Below are 6,555 nucleotides of genomic sequence, written 5' to 3' on the forward strand. Positions count from 1 at the left end.
CAGACTGGCCTTCTCCAGGGTCTTTACCGGGTCTTTAAACGGTGTCTCCGAGTTCAGGGCTCGGAAGGAGCTGAAGTTATGGGTACCCACCAGCAGGGCGGCAGCATCGCGCATCGCACCGACATCCAGGTCGCTGTCAGGAGGAAGAGAAGGCATATGTTAAAGGGTAAAGGTTAAGGGTTATATGTATGTTAATTCCTGTAAAATGKTGTCACGACTTCCGCCGAAGTCGGCTCCTCTCCTTGTTCGGGCGGCGTTCGGCGKTCGRCGTCACCGGCTTTCTAGCCATCGCCGCTCCATTTTTCATATATCCATTTGTCTTGTCTTGTATCCATACACACCTGGTTTTCATTTCAATCTACTCGTATTTATGTTTCCCATCATGTTTTGTGTGTAATTGTTTCCTGTTATTATGGTGTTTTATGACGCGCTTTACTTTTATGATGTTCCGTGTTTTTCGAGCGCGTTTTATTTATGTAGTGCTCAGGTTTTTGGAACTAAAATAAAGTTTGCCTGTTTACATCACTCTACTCTTCTGCACCTGACTTCGCCTCTAATACACCCGCTGACAAATGTTGAATGCGTGGACTGTTCTTAACACCTGAGAGACAGGTAAGCTGCTCCCAAAAGAGTGATATGACTATCAAATCAAATCAACTGTAAGGGGTTCAAAAGGTAACAGGTCACATAGGAACTGGTATTGTACTAGGGGCTGACCCCATTTAGTCCACTGGTCAATTGTTTGGTCGATAGGCTGTTGGTYGACTGAGATGTCTTTAGTCGAAGCATATAGCAAAAAACAAACAAATATGAAATAATACTASTAGGTTTTGTCGTGCCCTCTTCACAACTGTCTTGGTGTGTTTGGACCATGTTMGTTTGTTGGTGATGTGRACGCCAAGGAACTTGAAGCTCTCAACCTGCTCCACTACAGCCTCGTCGATGAGAATTGGGGTGTGCTCTGTCCTCCTTTTCCTGTAGTCCACAATCATCTCCTTTGTCTTGATCACGTTGAGGGAGAGGTTGTTGTCCTGGCACCACMCKGTCAGGTCTCTGACTTCCTCCCTATAGGCTGTCTCATCATTGTCGGTGATCAGGCCTACCACTGTTGTGTCATCAGCAAACTTAATGATGGTGTTGGAGTCGTGCTTGGCCGTGCAGTCATGAGTGAACAGGGAGTACAGAAGTGGATGGAGCACGCACCCCTGAGGGGCCCCTGTGTTGAGATCAGCGTTGGGCGGATGTGTTGTTACTACTCACACCTGGGCGGCTCGTCAGGAAGTCCAGGATCCAGGTTTGCAGAGGGAGGTGTTTAGTCCAGGGTGCTTAGCATATTGATGAGCTTTGAAGGCAATATGGTGTTGAAACGCATGAGTGTAGTCATGAATAGATTCTCACATAGGTGTTTCTTTGTCCAGGTGGGAAAGGGAATGTGGATGCAATAGAGATTCATCATCTGTGGATCTGTTTGGGGGCGGTATGACAATTGAACGTGGTTTACGGATTTCTGGATAATGGTGTTGATGTGAGCCATGACAGACCACCTTTCAAAGCATTCTATGGCAAACAGATGTGAGTGCTACGGTCGGTTCATTTAGGCAGATTACGTTATTGTTCTTGGGCCCAAGGATTATGGTGGTCTGCTTAAAATATGTTGGTATTACAGGGAGAAGATGAAAATGTCAGTGAAGACACTTGCCAGTTGGTCAGAGCATGCTCGGAGTGCACGTCCTGGTAATCCGTCTGGCCCAGCGGCCTTGTGAATGTTGACCTGTTTAAAGGACTTATTCACATCGGCTGCGGAGAGCGTGATCACACAGTCGTCTGGAACAGCTGATGCTCTCATGCATGCCTCAGTGTTGCTTGCCTCGAAGCGAGCATAGAAGCTATTTAGCTCGTCTGGTAGGCTCGTGTCACTGGGCAGCTCTCGSCTGTGCTTCCCTTTGTAGACTGTAATGGTTTSCAAGCCCTGCCACATCCGACGAGCATCRGAGCCGGTGTAGTACAATTCAATCTTAGTCCTGTATTGAMRCWTKGCCTGTTTGATGGTTCGTCGGAGGGCATAGCGGGATTTCTTATAAGCTTCCGTGTTAGAGTCCCGCTCCTTGAAAGCGGCAGCTCTACCCTTTAGCTCAGTGCGAATGTTGCCTGTAATCCATGGCTTCTGGTTSGGCTATGTACGTACAGTCACTGTGGGAACAACGTCCTCGATRCACTTATTGATAAAGCCAGTGACTGATGTACTCCTCAATGCCATCGGAAGTATAACCACCATGGAGCTGTAGGTCTAAGAGGGCATCCTGTTCAGTCTTAATACCATAACTTACTTAGGCTTACAGTGCCTTCGGATATTATTCAGACCCCTTTGACTTTTCCACATTTTGTTAGGTTACAGCCGTATTCTAAAATGTATTAAATAGTTGTTTTTACCCATAATGACAAAGTAAAATGTTTTGCTAATTAATAYAAATTAAAAAAGTATTCAGACCCTTTACTCAGTACTTTTTTGAAGCACCTTTGGCAGTGATTACAGCCTCAAGTCTTCTTGGGTATGATGCTACAAGCTTGGCACAAATGTATTTGCGGAGTTTCTCCCAATCTTTTCTGCWGATCCTCTCAAGCTCTGTCGGGTTGGACGGTGAGCATCACTGCACAGCTATTTTCAGGTCTCTCCAGAGAAATTAGATTGGGTTCAAGTTCGGGCTCTGGCTGGGCCACTCAAGGACATTCAGAGACTTGTCCCGAAGCTGTGTGCTTAGCGTTGTTGTCCTGTTGGAAGGACAACAACCTTCGCCCCTCGTCTGAGGTCCTGAGCGCTCTGGAGCAGGTTTTCATCAAGGATCTCTCTGTACTTTGCTCCGTTCATCTTTGCCTCGATCCTGACTAGTCTCCTTCTGGTAAGTTCTCCCATCTCAACAGAGGAACTCTGGAGCTTTGTCAGAATGACCATCGGGTTCTTGGTCACCTCCCAGACCAAGGCCCTTCTCCCCCGATTGCTCAGAGTGGCTGGGCGGCCAGCTCTAGGAAGAGTCTTCTTCCATTGAAGAATGATGGAGGCCACTGTGTTCTTGGGGACCTTCAATGCAGCAGCAATGTTTTGGTGCCCTTCCCCAGATCTGTGCCTCGACACAATTCTGTCTCGGAGCTCTTCGGACAATTCCTTYGACCTCATGGCTTGGTTTTTGCTCTGACATGCACTGTCAACTGTAGGACCTTATATTGACAGGTATGTGCCTTTCCAAATCATGTCCAATCATTTGAATTTACCAAAGGTGGACTCCAGTCAAGTTGTAGAAACATCTCAAGGATGATCAATGGAAACAGGATGCACATGAGCTCAATTTAAAGTCTCATAGCAAAGGGTCTGAATACTTATGTAAAAAAGGAATTTCTGTTTTTTATTTATTTATGGGGTATTGTGATGTCATTATGGGGTATTGTGTGTACATTGATGAGGATTTTTTTTAATAAATGTAATCCATTTTAGAATAAGGCTGTAACAAAACAAAATGTGGAAAAAGTCAAAGGGTCTGAATACTTAGAAATGCAATGTATTTCAATACTTATATAGGCTACTGTATCAATCAATCATTTATTTGGTCATGTCTTCACACAGCATTTATAATCATTTATGATTTGAAATCGAATCAAGCATTTTAGTTTAAAGATAAAATAAAAACRAGCTTTGAATAATTAGCTTAAACATGAAGTAAACCGTTCCATTTTGGGAATGAATGCGACTGTTTTTAGTCTTTGCTGTAATAAAGGCTTAGCAAAAACAAACTAAAATTGTTACAACAGACTCTCTGGTTCGCCTATAATTTATTTTGTGTTGTTCCAAACAGTCAGAAAAATGATTTTGTAATCTATACAGCACCTGTTTGGCATGACATAATACGCCCGCGGCGCTTGTTCCTTACCTTCTTCTTGATCTCCAGTATTTTCCACAACTAGTCACATTTATTCCACACATCTGACTTCCTCAGTAAACATTCCCCTGTTTCGAGTTATTTGTCAAGTCCTTTGCATCCATTTTGCCATTTTCCCGTGTGTTATAGTGTGTTATAGTGTTCAGAGTTTGTTGGAACCAATTTATTGATGTGATTATGCTATAGGTCAGGCCCTATTGTGACCTCTTCTGACAGGATTAGTTTTACTGGGGGAGGTCGGGTAATGTAATTATATGTGATTATGCTATAGGTCAGGCCCTATTGTGACCTCTTCTGACAGGATTAGTTTTACTGGGGAGGTCGGGTAATGTAATTATATGTGATTATGCTATAGGTCAGGCCCTATTGTGACCTCTTCGGACGGGATTCGTTTTACTGGGGGAGGTCGGGTAATGTCATTATATGCACAAGCACAAAACACCACATCTGTCATTTTAGTCCCGTCCGAATCTGCTATGTCAGTAAATTTTTACATGGCAGGAGAATAACAATTCCAGCCAAAATAACCTACTGTTTTTTTTTTGGGGGGGGGGGCAAACTCCAAAGTCCTCTGATAATATTAGTCCTGGGGGGCGAATCGACATCCCTGTGTTTTGAGAGAAAAGTCTGAGTTTGACAGGTGTTGCTCGAGGTTTGAGCAAGAAAACAATAACAGATTTGAGAAATCGAACAAAGCGCTATGCATAAACTGTATATGAACGACCTACATGAAGCTCATCAACTTTCACAGTGAATGCTTTCGGTTTGTGTATATATATATATATATATGAACTGAATATTGGCAAATGCATCAGTAGAAAATATTGTGCCTCTTTAATGYGACCCCTTGCTGTTAATAATAGATGGCAAAGCAGCAGCATACAACTGACCTAAACGTTTGTAAATGATAAGTTCACTTTCTCATCCGTAAAAGCCTTAAAAAATGCATCTCAAGTGCACTTGCACTGTTTAGCTCCTATCTGAAAGCTGGGGGGCATTTAGGACGGATCACTAAAAACCATATGATGATGATGAATCTTTCTCAATCAAAATACCTTCGGGCCACAACAGAGATATAAGGAAATATGTTCGGTTATGGTTTAGAAACACTTGGGAAACCAAGTCTATCACGTGTCACTATCACCTGGACATGTCTTCACGCCTAGAATAAACACCATGTCAATTTATTTAAAAAATAATATTATAATAATTACAGGGGGTTGCAATTTGGGAAAAAACACTAATCCCTCCGATCGTCCTCTGGAATAACGGGCAATTCTGGAGTAATAATTACATCACCAAGTTCGTTTGTTCGTAAAATTGGTAATAATAGGTTCTTGATCACGTGCATACATGGTTTCACGTAAAGAGACGAAGGGTTTGATGTAATAGGAATGTGTTTTCTAAGACAAATTAGGGATTTTCGCGGTAACAGAACTTGTCAGTCAGAAAATGGCTGGATTGTTGCAGCTTCAGCAACTCGGACAATACACTTTGATGTTCTTGTGGCGGGTCCCTGCACCCGGGAGGAGAGCGACACACACGGTGCTGTTACGTCACAGTCCGGACTATTATATAATCAATCACATAGGATGTTTTGACCAATTGATTGGGTCAAAAGAACAGAGGCTCTATTGGTAACTAAGATGTTTTTCATTTTTTTTCAGGGCACAGCCTGTAGTTTCACTCACTGTTCTGCTGATACCAGGGTACTTATGATGCGGGAGGGAGGGAGAGAGAGAGTGAGGTGGGAGTGAAAAAGAGAGAAGAGATGAAAGGAGGGATGGATAGAGGCTGAGGGAAATAAAAACGAGAGAATTGGAGAGTGAAAATGTGAGAGAGAGGGAGAGGGGAAATAGAGGAAGGGAAGAGCAACAGAGGAGAGACAGATAGAGAGAGAGACAGAAGTGAGAGAGAGAGACAGAGTGAGAGAGAGACGAGAGATGAGAGAGAAGACCGAGGAGAGACAGAAGTACGAGACAGAGCAGAGAAGAGAGAGAGAGATGAGAGAGAGAGAGAGAGAGACGCAAACACTACATCGTGGGTGTTGTTCTGCATCTGTATAAGCCTGCATTATTTTGGCCTACTTTCCCACAAAGTGAAGAGAAGAAAAGGGGAGGAGAGGAGAAGCAAGAGGGGAGGGGAGGATGAGGAGGGGAGCGAGAGGAGGAAGAAGGGGGAGGAGAGGAGAGGACGAGGGGGAAGTGGGGAGGGGAGGAGCGAGGGGAGGGGGAGAGGAGGAGGGGGGAAGAGCAGAGAGGAAATGAAAGGATTGGGAAGGCCAGAGGAAGAGGAGGAAGGGGGAAAGAAGAGGAGGAACGAAAAGGGGGAGGAAGAGGGAGAGGACGAGGGGAGGAGAGAGAGAGGAGGTGGACGGAGAGGAGAGGGGGGGGGTAGGAGAAAGAAGGGGGAGAAGAGATGAGGGAGGACGAGGAGGACGAGGGAAGGAGAGGAGAAGAAGAGGGGAGGGCTGTGAGGAGAGGGGAGAGGGGCGAGGAAACGAGGAGGAGAAGAGCGAGAGGACGAGGGAGGAGAGAACGAGGGGACGTGAGAGTAGAGGAAAAAAACTCTTGAGATTAAACGATTTCTTACTGTTGTTGGTTGCTCTCACGCTATGAGCCCTACA

The 6,555-nt window shown here is 44.7% G+C and overlaps 1 long non-coding RNA gene across 1 annotated transcript in view; it reads right to left on the minus strand.

Annotated features, from left to right (window-relative positions):
• LOC139026383 (uncharacterized) overlaps positions 1 to 6,555 on the minus strand; it is an 8,620-nt gene that overhangs the window by 625 nt on the left and 1,440 nt on the right. Inside the window, exon 2 of the long non-coding RNA XR_011478162.1 lies at positions 10 to 133. This is a non-coding gene — a long non-coding RNA (uncharacterized lncRNA). The remainder of the gene's footprint in view (positions 1 to 9; positions 134 to 6,555) is intronic.

Source organism: Salvelinus sp. IW2-2015, unplaced genomic scaffold, assembly GCF_002910315.2.
Source record: "Salvelinus sp. IW2-2015 unplaced genomic scaffold, ASM291031v2 Un_scaffold4632, whole genome shotgun sequence".
Classification (NCBI taxonomy): domain Eukaryota; kingdom Metazoa; phylum Chordata; class Actinopteri; order Salmoniformes; family Salmonidae; genus Salvelinus; species Salvelinus sp. IW2-2015.